A 19,697-nucleotide genomic window follows, 5' to 3' on the forward strand; every position below is an offset into this window, starting at 1 on the left:
AGCGGCCAGGGAAATCTTTATACCATGTTTATGTTATGCATCAACCTGTTTGCCATTGCCACGCTTACAGGCCTTTTGGGAAGCAAGCGTAAGCCCAGAAAACAGAGCCAGCCCAAGGACTGAAAAGCCAAGCAAACCGGCACGAGCAGAGGTTGGTGTGTCACCTTGTACTCACCACCAGCATCTGATTTCCCTTGGCATATACGGGAGGAGGGCAAGCTGCCAGTGTCACAACAGTCCACTGCCCTGGACAACTCTGGTAGMAACACTACTACGCAGGAGGCCAGCCCCGGACGCTATGGATTGCACAGGGACACTCACTTGGGAAAACCATCAGCTGGGAGCAGAGACCACAGAGGAAGGAGAAGAGACCCTAGGGCAGGAGGGGATCGGAGACCAGCTATGCAGCATAACACCTATTGTTAATAACCGTGATACAGTTATGATAAAGAAGTCTTCATTCTGAGCAGACTGAACTATCTAAGGCTACAGAACAAAGCTGAAGTAGCTGCATTACAGCCTGAGGTGTGATGATGGTGGTAGCAGGCATACTGAAGATGTGGGCATAGAGAATACCAAAGACCCACATCTCATCAATAATAATGTAAACTTGGGAGCTGGGCAAAACCCCTTCCACGGCGAGCAGAAAGGATAAAGAACACGTATTTACCATATGTGCAAGGCAGCAGATGAAATCAGGTGTGACATGAACTTGCAGATCAGTGAAGAAAGAGTTGAGTGTAATGCCTGTTAGAAAACACAAAAATAGCCCCAGATGGTCTCTCGAGAGAAAAGCAAGCAAGCCCTCACCATGAACATCACCTTACTCCTGCCAAAAACCTCAGGATGCTGGTGGCTCACTGCACCCCATTGAAACTTGTCTACCCGAGGGTGCCAAGGGAGGGAAGCACAGCATGAAGAAACAGGGGTAATACCAGGTTTCACTTGCATAGAAACTTCTAACTGTAGTACTATTAATGAGACTTGTCAGGTATTAGCTACAGAATTTAGACCATCATTGTTAGTGTCATTTTAACCAGACTAAAAATAACAAAATATTCACTGTATTTTGGTTATGCAGTTAAAGGTTTTAATCAGACTAAAAATAAATTCTTGGCTTGGCATACGGGGTGTCTTCAGCTTTTTCAGTGCATGTGTTTCAGTCCTGCCCTGACTGTGGGGTGGACGGAAAGCAGAGAACTGCAGCCCTGCTGAGAGCTCAGCCACCCCCAGCTCAAGGCAAACTCAATGGCTGGTATTTTTCCCCTTTGCAAAGTGACATTTGTGGTCGGGGCACAGACCAACTTACCAGCCACAGGTTGCCATGACTTTTGAAAGCTCTTTTGCAGCCAGCCACTGCCTCACACTGAAGACCTTGGCACACGATGAGGTAGTTGGAAAGCTCAAAGCCAACCCCCGTTTAATCTCAGTCTGTCACAGATACCACTGCAGAGGGGGATTAAGGAGAAAGCAATGACTKGATCAAGCCAGATCTGTGCTCCACATAGCTGAGCCACAGCTCCAGGAGCAGCCCAGATCAGAGGCAGCAGAGGGAGGCTTTAAAACTTCTGCAAAGGATGAGCCTGCTCACAGGGAAAAAGCATGTAGACCATACAGACCTCACCAGATCATACCAGCTCCAGAGGACATTACACCATACCGAGCCCCTGTGCCAGCAGGGAGCTCTCTAAGTCCAACAGGCAAGGATCAGCTGGATCCCTTTTTGGGTCAGAGGACATCCCTCTACTGCCGCTGAGGCCTCCTGCCAGCAGGCACCATGGCATCAGCCAGGCTTTAAAGGATGCAGCTGGGTTGGGAGAGGGCTGAGCTCAGGGTATCCCAGTGAGCAAAAGCTCAGCCCCGCACCGACCCGAGGGGGGTCTGACCCCATCTGCTCCATCACTCGTAGGCCTCCCCTAGGAGACATTTGCCAGGGGGACATGTGCCAGTCACCCAYCCCAAAGGTCAGCACAGGCCCACCAGCACCCCGAATTTTGCCTCATTGCGTGATCCTGACCCAGTATCACAGGGCTGCAAAATCCCTTTCTGTGCCTACACCCAGCACACCCTCTCCTCACAGCATCTCTGTCCCAGTTTGGGGCTTTCCCCACCAYGCAGACTAGGTCAGTAGAAGTCTGGAGGAGTTGGTCTCCCAGACAAGAGCTGGGCTGCCAGAGGGGCCCTAGRTAGGGCACTTTGCCTGACTCCCACCCCCAGACAAGCCAAGCTCTTTTCCAGCTCCTCTGCATCCCACACCTCCTCCTGGCTACAGTCCTTGGCAGTTCCGCTGCATCAGGCAGCCACAAGCTGGTCCTCTCCTGGGGGAAGAACAAACATGTTTGCAGCCAACCCAGAGAATCATTTCTCCACAACATACTTGCTTTTAATTTGCTTATCCAACCAATAAAGCAGAAACAAGAAATGGCAGCTAATTAAAAGTATTGATTCATGTGACATTCAAGACTATTTTGAGCAGGCTAGGATGAGTAGCCTGGAAGAAGAGGGGACAACAAGACTGCAATACCCCACATTGATTTACCTTTGCTCCTTGTGACTTCTTACTATGGGAAACTCCAAGATTCCCATTGCATCAGCTCTCTAAGAATTTTCCCTGCAGCTTGTCATGCCYTGTGTATCTCTAAGACTAGCTGTCAATAGGCAGACAAAAGTCCAGAAAGGGGGAAATGCACAGCTGAGATGTTTCTACAGCAGTAGCACAGTTCACTCAAAGGTTATTGCATGCATTCCCCTCCGACCTTCACATCCGTGAAGCCTTATGCAAACATATGAAATACTGCTGTCTTTTTGATTCAGGTACATGCAATTACATGCACTAGTAAAGTTACTAGGAAGAAACTGGAAAGACTAGAAGGGTGCCTTCGGTCAGCAAATCCAGATAGCTTTCAATCTAGACGGTCCACGGCTCATCCTTGCTAAGCCCCAATGAATATTCCCTACTACAACATAACAGCCTTCAGCACCAAAGCTGCAGCCYGCAGCACACATGGGAACAGGGCCTGCAGAGACAGAGGTCAGCACCAGGGACTCGGATCTCTGTAGGGGCCAGGGTTCACTGAGCAGAAACCTCCAGTTGCTTAGATGGAGAAGGTGCTTATTAACAACACAGGAGCTGAGGCTGCCTGTGTCTGGCCAGCGTGGATTTGCCTGGAGAGGGAAGTAACTGCTGAATCCTCACTTCTCAACAAGAACAAAAACTTTGTATCTTAATTAAAAGACAAACCAAGTGAAGAGGATCTTGACAGCTCTCTGCGAGTTACAGAGCTATGAATAGACTTGGGAACAACTGCAGCCATGCAAGAGGTGAGAAACTGCCACTCGTTACCCATGTCATCATCTCTCCACCTCTCCATCTTGTGTAACTACTGACAGCTATCCTTGGGAGGAGGGGGAAATCAAAAACTGGGACTGAAAGCCTGCTCCTGTGTCTGTGGGCATGGGCCCTCTGATCACATACACCAAGCAGAAGCCACCAGGGTCTAGATTACAAAGGAAGCAGAGTCCCCAAGAGCAGCAGTGTCATCTGAGGACTCAGGAGCAAGAGTGATCCCCACCAAGTTTTGTTACACTGATTGTCTGCAGTGTGATAGACAAATGCAGTATTTCTTTTAGTGAAAGCTACAGCCTGAAATCCAGAGTTTCAGTTACCAGCCTCCAACTGCACGCAGAGTCTGAAAGGTGTATTATACACACAACAGTTATTTTCACCTTTGCAATTCACATACAAAGCCTTCTACAAAACATACAGAAGTAATGTTAGGACATGAACAACCTGGAGAAAAAAAATATGCTAGATTCAAACTTTTTATAGCCTAAGGAATTGTAATTGAGAAGAACATGGGTTGACTGCCACTAGCAAAGCACATTGTTATAAAGATTGTGCCAGGGAAACATCACAACAATTTACTTTCTATGAAGTTTGGACTCCTGTCTTAACTCCTTTTAAAATAACATCCATATTTAACATTAAAGAGAGAAAAGCTAATGATTTTACTCATCCCTTTGCTTGAAATTTTTAACCAATATAAGAATATGTACTGCATTTTGGCCTGGAAAAGGCTTCTTAGACCAGATCAGTGAACATCAAAAATTTGGATGCTTTTTGTGCACAACACTCTGTTATATGAACTTCAGTAACACTGCAGTTAATACAGTGCATTCAGCATTTCATATTCTTAGACAGGATACGATGAACTAAGATTAGAAATTATCTAAGTAATCTGAGGAAGAATGTTGCATCCAGATATTTTAAGCACAATCACAACACTTATGAGGACAGACAAGCATCAATTACTTTCATAGATGCTTTGCATGTAAGAACAAAATATACACCACAGCGTCTCCTGTCAGACTTCACAGAACGGTAAGGTTGGAAGGGACCTCTGGAGATCATCCAGTCCAGCCCTCAAGCGAGTGACCCATACGGGGACTGAACCCGTGACCTTGGCATTAGCAGCACCACGCTCTAACCAACCGAGCTAAACCTCACTTCAGAAATATCTTCTTCAGAAAAGGTCTAACTTGTTTCTAGTACTGAATTAAAACTTCCCATGTCTCAAATCAAACTTAGTAACTAAGCTCTTAYTATAAACTTGTACAGAAGAATCAAATTGTTAGCAAAACATGTCCCAAAACACACTAAGATTCCTAAACATGTGAATAATAAGGAAATAAATTATTCTTTTATGAGGGAGAATAATATATCATGGGCATATTATAAGGAAATAAATCATTGTTTTATGTTAGCTTCTTTCTCTGTGCCTAAAGACTCTAAGATTTTTCAAACATGTAACAACTCTGATTTTAGGTAAGTTCCTTTGAGTTCTAAACTAGAGCTAGATGAAAAGTTATGAACCTTTCCCCCCCAAGTCCTTTTATACTTTAGACATTTAACTCAGAATAAAATACTTCAGGAGAATATAAAATAGCAGCAAGTGGAATTTTTCTCAATTATCTACAAAGACAAATACAACGACTCAGGATATTTACAATTAACATTATTCATCAGTTTTTGAAATCAGAACAAGCTGAAATCTGAGCCTTGCACAAGATTAAAAACAGARCTATTAACTGTTGAAACATCTTGTCTGCAAGATTCACCATTTCCCAGCTCTCAGCTTCTACTGTAAAATAAACCTGTAACATTCTTTTCACATTTCTATCTCCTACCTTAAAACACTAATAATATGGGACTTACCTTTTGAATTTTTTTTTTTATTCCCCTGTCTTTTTTCTACTTTAGCTTTGCCCACACATGCATTTAAAGTTACATAATTACTACAGAGAAGTTATAAAACACATCACACCTCTGAGGTTCCCTCCAACCTTAATTGCACTATGATCCCATGACACAAAAGCAATATAAAAAGAAGTAAATTTAAAATCACAAAGGACTTGCATTACTTTCTCTGCTTAACTATAACATTCAGTTATTTTAAACAGTAAATGCTGTTTATTTTATTTTTTTTTTTTAACAGAATGGTCTCCAGTATATACAGAAGTGCAATTTCATGGTATGTGTAATCTAACTATACTGTAAACCACTACGAAAGAGTGAAGTATTAGTGTCTCCCATAAGTTATGCATTCCTGTCATCATCCTGGTTAGTTCATTTTGGTTGCCTAATTATTAATAGGCTGATGTGACCAAAGAGTTAGCGAACTACTTGTTTTGATCATCAAAAAAAAAAAAGGTAAATATAAAAAAGTGGGTAGAACCTGTGACCAGGCAAGTYGGAGACAAACCCTCACAGCATTGTTCTGTTCCCTCTAACAGATTAGAGTTTGCATGTGAAGATTTTTTTTGTCCTTCTTTTACATGAACCTACTACCAAGCAAAAAATGAAAGAGTTCAACGCTAGTATGAAGTGATAGCTCCTTCAGGGTTTTTAAATCAGAAAGCCTCCCTTTGACAACAGAAATCCAAAAAGCATTTTCTTATTTCAATAAAATTATTTTGTAGGCTTCTAAAAGAAAACGTGGGCAGAGTGTAAAGCAGATTTCTTCAGTGAACAGTGATACAAACTATTTCTATTGACTGTTGATAAACTGCAAAATTCAAAACATTTAAAATGAGGTAAACATGACTAACCACATATTATAAATAGGAACTAGCATAGAGAGACAAACCAGCTACCCCTAGAACTAATAGGTCAGCGGAAACTGAAGTAAGGCGACTCAGGAACCTGACCGCTTGATAACTGAGTAACAGAACGCAGGTAGGTACTATCTAAAAAGCATTTTTTCCCCAAAAAAGTTAACATGTACAACAATCTTCCTTTCTTCCCTTTGTCACATTGCCAAAAGCATTTTCCTAAATGAAGATATYCTCAGACAATAACTRCTTCCCCATATGAAGTATTTGTTCCAGGGATGGCACTGTATTTCAAGAAAGCAGTCAATTCCACCAATCAAAAAACAACCCAAAATAAAACAAAAAAATCCATACTTCTAAATGCTGATAACTGTCATTTGCATGATGGTACGACACTTATTCATCTGATTCTTCCCCAAACAACATGTGAATCCAGTCTCCAATGCTTCAACTAATTAGTTTACCTTCCTAAGCAACATTAAAAACCTGGGTACAGAAAATATTCTGAGAATCAAACATGTAAGAATGATAAATCCCCTAACAATTAAGACTAATCTAAATCTTAAAATCTACATTTAAAAAATTTTAAAAACTAAAATCTAAACTTTTAACAGATCATAAATTTACAGAATTTTGAACAAGTGATTCCTAGTTATTAAAATTATATGATTAAGACAGAAGTCAAATAAAGCAAGAGAAGCAAGCTTCAACTATGTCATTTCTTAAAGTCCAGAGAGCTTGATTTGGTAATACATTCATAACATCTATGAATATTTCCAGAAAAYTGAGAAAATTCACACAGCCAATGTAAATTAATGCAAAAGTGCACAAAGAAAAATAGGTAAAGAAAAAGATAAATTTAATTTTAGCTTACAAATCAATAGGATAAGATCCACATCCATCTTCCTTTACCTTTAACATATGGGTCCACTCAAATACAGTGCAATATTACCTGTGAAATGCATTTTTCTTTTATCTTGTAATACTGAGGTCTGACATTTTACAAGATAATGAGAACAAGAATAATAATGTATTCAACCAAGAGGGGAAAAAAGGCCAACTATAACTCCTGATATATGAATTATACAAATGCCAGTAAAAGGCTCCAATCAAAAGCCTTACTTGTAAGTTGGCTAATAAAACATCACTGTTAGTTTTTCAAAGCAATATCTGAAAAAAAATGAGAATTCCATAAAATATAGTATACTTTTAGTTTGTATTTTAGTTTATATTTTGCGAGACAATAAGCAATAAAATAGACATATTAATATATGTTCCAGTAATTATTTAGCAGATTCTCAATACACTAAATTCCATTCCACTATTCAATTGCTTTCCAAATTAGTAAATCAATAACTTAACTTGTTGATATACATCTCTATACTATAACATCAGCAACCTCTAGAATTACAGGATTTTGTGTTGAAAATTATCAGGTCTTACCAGTGCAAGGTACTACATCTCAGTTTCACATAGCATACCGCTCTCACAATAGAAAACCCTGAAAGCTRAAGTAGTGATATTCCAAACTTCCAAATTATAAAAACATTTTACAAAAATAYTGAAGATTTCTCAGGTTTTATTTAACTCTTAATTTCTTCGTCTCACACAATCAATCATTTTTATCATCTCTTTACAACAAAGCACTATCTTTCAAAACAAGACTTTGCATGCTGTACTTTTACACTATTAAAGACACTATTCTCCCTCTTTTCCCCACTCGAAAAAATCAGCCAAGATAGCTGATTCCTCCTGGACACAATAATCATTCCTGATGAGAAGAAAATGTTGGAGACTTGACAGAAGTAGTTTTCAGAAAATGTATCTTTCAACATATTAACGAAGTATATCATCTGTTGTATAATCTCAGTGCAAATATTGTCAAGGAAATGCAAAAGGATTAGAAAAGTTATCTACATGAGCATTCATACAATAAATATAAAACYCTTTAACATTCTGAACTACCACCCTTATTAGTAAGCACCCTTTTCCAACTACCCACAGAACTTTTGTTCCCTGTTWAACAATTAAAACATTTTTCTTAACTACCGAAAAAAATTGTACTGTATATCCATTATCATAAAACCCTATAAGCATATTTCACACAATTTTCATTTTTATTTYGAAGCAAGCCTGTCTATTGGCAAAAAGCACACTGGATAATCATCTTAATTTTTAAAGACAACAATTCCCAAAAGTCCTGTAATGCAATAACATCAYTACATGCTACTTATTTTATACCCCCTTCATTGGGACCCACATTTCTGCTTCTTCAGTACCACCACTTTTTCAAATTCAGGCAATGTCAAGCAAGTGTTCTGGATTCATGTAACTTGAAACTTACTGCTTTTTCACATCTACAGAAGGCAAACATCTTAATTGTTTCAAAACCCACTTGAAATTTTGTTCTGATTTAGTTATCAAACCTGTCATTTTATTTCAGATTTCAAAATTAAGTTTAATTTTACATCTTCATGCATTATAAACCAGAGTTCAGCTTAATAATTGGTATTTATGAAAAATTAATTTGGTTCCTAATGACTTCTAGTGCATTTAAGAGAAATCTATCAATAACGACACTAATTTTATAACTAAATTTCTAACAAAAACAAGTGAAATGAAATCTGCTCATGAAAATCCTTCAGAAGATATGCAGTTGTGACAATCAGCTGCAATAGAGAAGGTTACCTTAGGTTTAATAAAACTATTAATCAATACATTAGAACATTTCTATAAAGGATATTCCATTTCAGCTCTGATATCACTGAGACGATGTGACAGCTCAATTAAGTCGTCGTCTTTGTTTTCATCAAACACTTTCAACTGAATATCAAGCTCTTCATTCTCCTTATCTTTCAAGTCCTATTTTTCAAGGCATAGCATATCTTAATTTTCCATTTTTTCTTAAAGCAACAATTCCCCCTTTCAAAGATTACATCACTGCAAAATACAATACATTAACTTTCTGAGCAGAAAATACATGTTTTAGAAAGAATGCATTGTAACCAATTTTCTTTTTTAAAAAAATTATTGTACTGCTGATAAAGAGGCAAAAATATCAGCCAATAGAGCAAGCATAAGCTGTAAAAGAAACAAAATCTAACRGAGCTGAGAATGTAGATGACAAGTCTTGTCAATGTCAGTTCTTAAAAAAACATCTGGCAAGAACATTTGAAGATACGTAAAGCCAGCTAGAGAAGGCTAAAGAAGTGTAAATGAGGGATGCTCACAACTTTTGTTATTCCAAGTTAAACTAGATCATAGCATAAAAACATCTATAGTGCATTCTCGGAAACACTTACATGAGAAGTAAAAAAAAAAAAAAGCAAAATTGGTACTTGTAGGTAGGGAAAAAAAAGTGCTCCTTTTAAGGAATACAGAACAATTTCTCCAACATACATAAGAGGCAAGTTTAGCTTCCTACTGGGCACATCACACAAAAAGCAACACTAGTTCAAAAGCCATTACTGTGAGCGCACTCCATGCTTTAAATTAAAATGGGCCAAAACTGGACATACACAACTGGATGCTAATTGTATATATTCAGAAAAAGTCTTCTACCTTGTACATTCATTCCCTGCAGAATTAATGATCTGAGCTCAATATATATGTTGCAATTAACAATACAYCAAGAACAAACAAACAGCAAGATAGCACTGGCTGTTTTTAATTGGTATTTCAGCTTTCAGGAAGTATTTAATAATTAACCTTACTGACTAGAGATAGAATTTCAACACAGTAGCTCCTCAAATTTTTTTAGAAATAAGATTTTTTTATTACTAAATCTTAATTGCTTTTAAACTCAAGTATCTGGATGTTAGTATATTCTATTAAGTTTTCTATCATGAATTATTACAGTTCATTTGCACCTCTATCTACCYCCTAGTTCTTGAATTTCGGAAGTATTTAGTGATTGTATAAAGACTAACTTGTAGTAAGTAAAAACAATTAAAAAAAGGACTAAAATAGTTCTTTAAGCTTTCAGATGTTCTGCAGCAAATAAAACCAGCAAATCATAATAAGGTTTCTACATAATATAGAACTTGAAGTTTCACAAATATAGCCTAAGAAAATCTGACACACTCAAATCAGTAACAGTTTCAAACCTGAATGTACTAAAAATGAAAGGTTTTTATTCCTGACAAATATGCATGATCCAAAAACCTAGTCTCTTGAGAGTTAAGAGTATAAACTATTTCAGACAAAATTAGCCATGTACTGCTTATTTTCTTACAACTTTTGTGGCCAAATGCTCAGTAGCTTAACTATGTGTACTCTTGATGTAGTCATCAAAATGGTCTCTTGGTTAAGCAGTATTAAAAAAAACAAACAAAAAATACTCTGCCTTTGAAATGACATTCCTCAGCCATTACACTGATTCAGTAACTATCCCAGTTCAATTTCTAATACATACTGACTTGTTTCCAACTGCCATTCTGGTCTACACAACTAATGAAAGCCTAAACCGCCCTTTTCACCATACTTTTACACCATACAAAAGCTTGAATTGCTACATTTGAAAACATTACCGTATTTTAACTAATAACTGAAAATAACAAACTATGTGCAGCTATGCAGAACAAAAGTAGACTTGGACCAATAGTCCTTTCTAGGTCTGACCWCCCCAAGATCCAAACTTTCACTGGCTCTGCTTTCAACAAGACAGTTTGGTTATTTTTGAAAACTACAGACAGTTAATTGTGATCAGTTCCTACATACAGGCAAACTACTTACAGCCAATATTTTTTTCAGTCTACAATTTAAAAATTCATTTCTCAAGCGTATCCCGAAACCAAGATCTTCTGGAGATGTAACAAGCGCATTGATGAACTGCATACAGGCTACCTATAATCAGAACACAGGCAAAARCTTTTATTAGGAATGGAATGACAGTAAGTACTTATTGTCTTTGACTATTTCAGTTTACKCAAGCTACATAAACAGATGTCAAGAGATGTACATTTCCATAAAAACCATAACAAAATTTCAGGACAGAAAYAGAACAGCTTTGTCTAGTGTTACAACTACAAAAGAGATATTAGCATGCTGGTTGCATAAACCTCTGAATGGTATGTCTAAGTTTTACGATACAAACACACACAGATACCAAATTTATTATGTTTCACATAATATATAACATCTGGTTTCAGTTATAACAAGCAATATCAAATACTGTTCTGTGTTTGCATTGCAAATGCTTCTGCTGATTTAAAATTATCACCTGTAAAGAACCAAGCTTTATTTCAGAAATTTATTCCCACACTAGAGTTCTACACCACTATTCCTTCTCTTCCTCCTCAGTGTTTTCCCATTTGACTGAAACTTGCTTTTGCAGTAATCAGAGATTWGAAAAAGAACCAACAAAATTAAGATCACCAGGTGCATACCTTCTACTGCTGCACAGCATTTTTGCAAAATGCCTGAAGTTTCTGGCTACTGGCTAATGCTTTAACTAAAACAGCTGTGCATTTTAACCAATTTATTTTAAAACAAGCAGAAAATACCATTAATGGGGGGGGGAAGGAGTGGAAGTAATAAGTGGTCAGGGTGCATGATATGTCAGAAGGGCAGCACGATAATGGGCAAGGGGCTGATCTGTGTGTGCTGGGGGGGAGACAGGGGGAAGGAGTGATGTAGAGTGGGAGTGGTGATACCCGAAAGGGTGTGGGGAGGTGGTATGCTGGAATAGGGGCATGGTAAGYGCCAGGGAGGCAATAAGCAGTGTGGACACAATGTACTGGAACAGGGGAGTGATCAGTGGCTGGAGGAACATAGCAGAATGGGGAAGYGATAACTGGTGGCAGGGTAGGGAAAGAGGGGAAGAGATGTCTTCCGTATCTGATACCACTACAATGAGGACACTTACCAGCAGCAAACATGCATCACACATCCAGCATGCCTAAGACCTCCTCCACTACCATCTCATGTCTCCAGCACTTTATTCTGTGGATCACTGAAAGGAGCAAGAAACATTACAAGGAAGCTGCCTGCCACRTGCCTCATCTTGAACTTCCTCTTCTCTCCACCCCCATCCCCATCCACAAAAAGACTCTGCAACTAATTCAAAAATAGTTTCCTGTTTACATAGGAAGAGCCTTTATCTACTACAAACTCTTAAGGGCATCTTTGTTCTACATAACAGAGAAAGTGTGGTGGCGATATTGTAGTATTCACTACGTCTTTAAAACCAAATACCGCCACACCCAGGTGACTGAATACCCTACCTTCAGTAGCTGTACCAAATCCTACAACATTTTCCATGTGGGGACTCATTTCTGAATTGAATTGCTAAGGTATTTCTCTCTTTTTTTTTTTTTTTTTTTTACAAGTCAGGTGAGTTCGCAGTTTATATTAACGTGTAGATTACAATGTAATACAGTTGTCATAACAGATCTTATTCAGATCTACCAGCTTGGATACACGACGATGGTTTCACATCATGTCCAAATAAACATCTGCCATCAGAAGAGGGCTGAAAAGCAGACACAACAGTGTTTTAATAGTATAACAGATAAACTCAGACAAACCAATAGGAGAGTTCCAGTTTACCGTAACTCTGGCCATACTCATTCCAGTAAACAATCCACAAAGAGAAGAAAAAAAGATTTTTTTGACTGGACCAGTTTTGATCTTGTTTGTCACACAGCCACACAAAAGCTTTAGWGAGTTTAGCACAGAGATCAGCATGGAGACTGCTTAAGCAAGCACTACTGCCCAAAAACCTGAGAGCGAGCCTTACCCTCCCACTGCGATTCTGACCACGTCAGAACAAAGCAGCAGCAGTACCTCCTACCCGGACCCACAAAGCACCCAGCTCTGCYGCAAACAGCTCTTTCAGAATAAATCTGATCGGAGTCTTTATGACCGCAGGTGCTTGTTACACTCCTACTTAGTTACGTCTTAGTAGTTTACACCACTTCTAAAAACCAGAGCTGTGAAGTAATTACAGGGTTTTTGTTTAAGACTGGCAAATTCAGTCAGGAAGGCTTTATGTTACGGAAAACTAGAGAAAAGCAGCTGAACTGGAAGAAAGTTTTCAAATATTCCTTCCTTCTGCAATTCCACTAACAATCTTGAAGGACCTGACAGCATTTTCATACCAGCTCAGCATACCTGAGTTGACCAATCYTGTAGGATCAAATCTCAAGGACATATTTGATTATTAATAACAGCCCCCATTCTGAACTACTGCCTGCTCCATGCTTCTTTCTCTGCCTCAGCCAGGGAAAGAGGCTGGGAACTTGTCACGTGTTAAGGATGTCACTACCGCAAGGTGTTCAAAAAACCATATACCTAAATATATATACACATCCATACTATATTGGGTATATTATACATATGCAGCATTATATTTCCTCCTATGCGTGAAATAGGTCACATAACATAGGAAATCTCTGCATTCCTGTCAGTTCACAAGTGTCACCAACTTTGAGTTCTCCCATTCTTTCAAAATCACAGCATACTACAAGCATTTTAGCTCCTAAATATTTTTGTATTTTCTAAAATAGAAATCTTTAAAATCTCAAAGTAGCTTAAGTTCGCAAGCGATATATTCATAAACTTCTCTTAGTAGCAGTTTGCCTTTCTAGGAATTAAAAATTCTAAAACCAACATCTGCTGCTTTCCAAACAGGACAAATATGTCATGTTACATCAGGTCACACACTGCAGATGTCAAAAAAACCTTGACTGCATTTTTAAGTCCATTTCTGAAACAATCTTTTCTACCTTAAGTCAATTAAGATGTTTATTAAAGAGTAATGTTTGACAGGTCTTACTTCACAAGAAGTAGAGCTGAAATCACCAAAAATACTTAGTATAAGTATTTTGTCAATGAGTAGCTAAAATTGATAATGTTCAGCAATGACAGCACTGTGCAACATTCTAAGAATCACCACTTGTGCACAAGCACAGTAAAGTAATACTATGAGAAAACAGTCCTGTTTTTCTAAACAAAATTTAAGTATTAGTATTTCTTGTCGTGTATTAAAAAAGAGGAAAAAAACACTAGCTATCTAAAATACTATTTACTAAACCATTTTGGCCACTCTAAATCCAGATGATTATCTGAATTTATTCAGATCATGAATTTTATATGCATCTGCTAATCACTTGGTGATATATGCAAGTTTCACTCCAATTTGCTAGGCAAGATGCTATGAAAACCCACAATGGTACATCAAACTGCCAAAACCTGGTGTTCCACTGTGGCCAAAGATGATAATATTCACTGATATCTTAGGTGTCTTTCAAGGGAAATACCTAASAGCAAAATAGTTAATCTAAGGAAATAAAGGGCAAATGCACTTTAATTATTCCAGATCTCTGTATTTTATCCAACATTTTTAACATGACCTTTTAAAGGTTATTTTAATGTTCTAAGTCCAAACTGCACACAATCTGTTCAAAATCACAAATGTTGCCCAGCAATTGTAGGTTATTTTTTGAAGAAGCAAGCACTTGCTTAAACATTTCTTCAATTTATATCCCTTCTTCCTATACAATGAATTAATAGTTAAAAAGTAGAACATATTTGCATTACCAACTGTGTTAGTACTGCTTTTGTCAAGCAAGATTTAGCTTGTTTACCTATTAGGAAGTTATGCTTGAAAGCAGGCGATCTAGAGACACTCATTCTGCCAATATTGCAGTAAAAAGGGTACTTGATTCACAAGACCTTAATGAAAGATCCATTTGATACAAAAACAAAATGCAAGTATTTAAACTGGCACATGTATGTTCATATTACCTGCAACTTCTTAAACTGATGCAAATTATTACACATCTCCTGTTAATCTTCTATCAAAATTTGCTGCTCTCCTCATCATGAATCATTTTTATTAAAAAATTTTCCTCCAAAAAAATAAAAATATGATCTAGATATAGAAGTTGTAAGTCGCTGCACAAAAAAAATTCAGTTTAGATTCAGTTCAGTATTTCCTAACTTTTTGTTTTAAGGTTGAAGTAAAGTGAACTGATGAATAACCAAACAAAATTGTCAGTTGCTTCAGCAGCAAAGGCCATCTCTTTCTTTTCCACTTTACCTCTAGATTTGGTGAGAGAAAAAAAAACAATTAGAGGGCTTTTATTAGCCAATACTGCTTACCTCTGAAGAACTGCAGCTGATGAAGATAAGATGAAGTCATCTTTTAACATATCTAACATTTTTAATTCTATCCTTTGCTTCATATATGAGCTTGGGTCATCAGCGATCACAGTATAATTAATATAAATTTTCCAGCGATCTGTAAAATAAATATACAAATAAATTGCAAGCTCAAACCAAATAACTTGAMCATTCAGCACCCTAGCGCTTAAACTCTAAGAGAGCATCACTTCTATTTTACGTGTACGCTGTCAGTTTTCACAATAATTGTCCTTCTCATTGCCCAAACAGAATTAGGTTTGCTTGTAAACCTTCCTGTATGGTATGGCAAGGCTCAACTGTTTTATCTTACCAGAAGTACTCCAGTAAGTTTAACTGCCACAAGCAGATAGGCTTACCACTGTATCCATAATCTCATCTAAACAGTATCAGTATCAACTAGTATTAAAAGCTAAAGTATTCAGCTAAAGCTGAGGACCAAGCACGCCCTGCTCCACCATACTAGAATTAGTGCCTGCYCTAATGCCAGTAATTTTCTGCAACATAAACAACATTCCAGAAGGTGTCAAGTGCACTCTTTAGTAACAACTGCACCTTAGCTTAACATCACCTACTGGAATAACTTGGCTTTGATCTAGTAAGACTGAGGGTCTTCCAAGAGACAAGCATTTTAGTTCATCTTTTATTCAAGCTGAAGCAAGCCAGGGATCCTCTGCACACACACACACACACACACACTGACTTACTATTACACACACTATGGTCTCAAACATAATGTTTCATTTATTTGCCAACATCTCTGCTCAATACAGACTGATAAATTTGCTTATGCAGCATACAATCATCTAGATGAGTGACATGTAAACGGTATACTATTCCCTTACAGGACAATACTTCCACAGGCTGTTTGATGTCAAAGAAGATGATGGGATGTTTATCATCAAGCATACAGGTCCTGTAGCACATTGCCTGTCTGACAGTGACTTAATTTAAAACATTTGTTAACTCTCACACTTAAGAGTACTGTAATTGGAAAACCTATTCTCCCAAGCACACTGTTTACCTCTCTGTTTAAGCTAAACGATACACATTTTTATTCTACTGCCTGACACAAGCTTACAGCACATTAGTCAGAATCTGAGTCYTTAGCTTGTGATTCATCTCAAAGCTCTCAGAGTTTAAAAGACTTGCAAAAGAAGCATAAGTAATCTCTACTTTTAAAACAAAGTATGAGCACCTTTTAGGAAGACTCATCAAACCCATCTGCACTCCAGCTAAGCTCTCTCTCGACCCCAACAATTTGCTTTTCATGGTATACAAGATCTTTCTTTCAACCTACTTTTAAAAACAGCATCACACTCAAAACCACCTCTTGCAGAAATTTAGTTGGCAGCTCTGTGGAGTATCTATTGCTYTGAAAAATTACTGCATAAACTTGAACTGAACTTGTGAGGGAGTAAGGCATCCCTTCAGCATCTCCAAAACTTTCAGGATAAATGTTAAGTGCTCATGAGTATTTTGGCACTCGCCACCACATGCCCAGAAATAACTCTATTTATCCTATTACTAAACCAACAAGATACAACACTATAAAATTAGCCCCCCAAAAAGACATTTCTAACCATACTCAACCATGTTAACTTCTCAGTAGCAGTGTTCACTTAGGTAGCACTGCAAATCCTGTTTTAATTCTTCTTTTGAGAATTGATTCATACAATCACAGAGGTTCGAAAGGTGCTTAAGACTCCAGTTCAATCTCCTCAGAAAACAGGGTCAACAGTAAATTCAAAACAGGCTGCTTAGAGCTTTGTCCAGTCAGGTCATGGAAACTTCAAAGGTCCAGGTTCCACAATGTCTTTGATCAATCCATTCCAATGCTTATCCATCCTTGGAATGATTGTTGTTTCCCCSTTGCCCTCTGGTTTGGTTTTGCTTATATTCAGTTAGAACCTCCCTGTTTCAATTTGTGACCACCACCTTCCGCTCTTCTGCCATCAATTTTGTAAAAAGCCTGGAATCATCTTCTCAGCTAGCAAAGATGAGCCACTTGAGAAGAGTGGGTTCAGCTCAGCTGCAATAACAGGGAAACAGACCCAACACTTCCAGGCACTTAACTGTTTCTACAAACCCAACAGAATCACATACTTCTCACCTGATTCTGAAGTGTTACAGACAGCAAACAACATCTAAGCTAAGGGCTAACCGACTAAGTTAGTCGGGAAAATTTCCCCCAGTGTAAGAAGTTTATCTTTAAACAAAACTTCATTTTGCAGAACAAGCACACTGCCAAACCAATTTAAGAATGTAGCTGCTCACTCCCATCTCATACCTGCCTATGCTCAATATCRGTGTAAGAACAGATTCATTACCAAAAGAATTTTTTTTCCCCCTCACCCATTTCATTGAAAACAAATAAAACAAGAACACCAAATGYTCATTCCTACCTACAGTCCCCATACCAGAACAAATGATATGGGAAAWAAAAGTTAAACTACTTCTTTCAGCAGCAGTGATGTGTCAAGGTGCTCAAACTAGGACATTAAATCTTATACATTTTTAGTACAGAGACTGGCACTAAATTCTAACTGCACAGTCTGTCAAGTTCAACATATTATATTAGACTTGAATGACTCTCAAAATGACCCAAAGGAAAAAATATTGAATTAGGAGTTCTAATACAGACTGCTTTGCCTTTTTTTTTTTTTTTTTTTTTTTGGTGTGTGTGCACATAAACTTCAACCTAGGAACTATCTAATAGGAAACTATTTCTAGCACTAATTCTCTCAGACTGAAAAAGTGATTTTGATTTATCTATATAACTTAACTGTAACTTTGTGAATCATAAGCTATGAAGCTAAAGCAAGAAAATCTCCACACCAAACTCTTCATATGCRTTATGTGCAACCTCAGGGACAATTTCACACTTGCACAAATACCARGGATTTTCTTACAGAAGTCCCAAATACTCCCTTAATTTTATTTTTACAGTGAATAGAACTGGAATGAGGTACAAGTAAGGTTGCTGAGTACCTAAAGAGACTGCTAGCCTCAGCTGAACAAATTGCTCAAGATTATTCTTTTATATGATGGATGATGCCTTTCCTTTGATTACAGTCTTGTTCTTCCCTTGGAAGAAGGCATTAATAACCGACACATCTGGCTGTCCATTCACTCACACTGCCTCAAAAGCTTAGAACACACTCGAATTCAGCCCATCACTTTTCCTCCTTAGAGAGARGCTCTATTTCACTTAAGTTTTATACAGAATTTGTGTAAATCATGTCCAAAATAAAATCTGTTTCCCAGTCAATACATTCACTCAGTTATATAATCAGAGTAGTCACTTCATCTCAAGGCAAGGCCATCTTCCAGAAGATACCTAATTCAAACAGTGCACCACTATTCAAATCCATGTTCTYGTTCAGCTGCAGCGATCTCCTCAAGAAACAAACGCATTTATGACTGCATAAGAACTCAAGTTTTACTCTAATATATTTTTTCACTAAACGTAACAAAAAATTAAGTCTACTCTAGCAACTTTTTAGAATGACTGAAGAGAACACACAACGGAAACAGTAAGCCTAGTTGATGCAATTTTGCGCTCGTTTCACACTTGGTTTTTAAAACTGGATAGCTATTACCTAGCAAGGTGCTTTCGCCTGCTAGAAAGAAATTCAAACGCATCTCCATGGCTTCAAACAGAAGCACTTCCTGCATCCGCTTCGCACCTACACTACACCAAAGATGTTTTCAATGGCTTCTCTGTAGGCTGCACCTTCAACTATCTTTCCTAGCTAGTTTAGCTCTAAGAAGTTTGTTTATATTATGACTGTGCAAGAAAGTATGAGTTTGTTTGAAAGAAGACTGTATAACAAAGACACTACATTTGATTATGCTTGGTTAAGATACACATGGTCACTTTTAACACAAGCTTATGTTAGTATTCTGGCTTTCTGTCATCCTCTTAAATAACAGGCACTTTCAGCAGCTTTTTTACACCTCATATATTACCAATTTAACATCAGCTGTACACACATTTTAACTTAGTTYGCAGTAATAAAGAAATGCAGTTTTCATGCTTAACAGCTCCCCAAGGCTCTCCTGCACTACACTTAATGGAAGGATCACGGGCTGAAAGCACTTATGTATTAACTTGATCTTACTAGCGTCTGTGGAAAACCTTGCAGAAAGCAAACAAAACTCTGTAATTAGCACCCTACTCAATACAAAACATCTGGTGAGTTTAAGGCATCCACTCCACTGCTTCTCTCGAACTCCCACGAGGGAACTGAACTAAAACAAGTTAAGGCAGAGTTAAAACAAGTAAATGCAAATAACAGAAATAAACAAATGATAATCAACATGCTGTTATTCACCGTTTTTGCTGCTGTATTTATAGCCCGAGGCACAATCCAGTGCTAAGATTAGGTTTAAAATGGTTTTTGTGGTACCTCCTGCTCCAAGGCACCAGGTCCTCAGGC

General features: G+C 37.9%; 1 long non-coding RNA gene across 4 annotated transcripts; it reads right to left on the bottom strand.

Annotated features, from left to right (window-relative positions):
* Positions 1–8,854: 8,854 nt before the first annotated feature.
* Positions 8,855–19,697, bottom strand: LOC146587404 (uncharacterized). Of its 4 annotated transcripts, none has more exons than XR_014897646.1 (5): positions 19,668–19,697; positions 15,217–15,355; positions 11,978–12,064; positions 10,842–10,956; positions 8,855–8,963 (listed from the first exon to the last, which is right to left on the bottom strand). It is a non-coding gene; the product is annotated as an uncharacterized LOC146587404 (long non-coding RNA). The 4 variants fall into 4 exon arrangements; XR_014897648.1 differs by having other exon boundaries at positions 8,855–8,973; positions 10,846–10,956; positions 19,593–19,691; XR_014897645.1 differs by having other exon boundaries at positions 19,593–19,691.

The sequence above is a fragment of the Rhea americana genome, unplaced genomic scaffold (assembly GCF_003343005.1).
Source record: "Rhea americana isolate MKP2758 unplaced genomic scaffold, rheAme1 scaffold_6, whole genome shotgun sequence".
Classification (NCBI taxonomy): Eukaryota; Metazoa; Chordata; class Aves; order Rheiformes; family Rheidae; genus Rhea; species Rhea americana.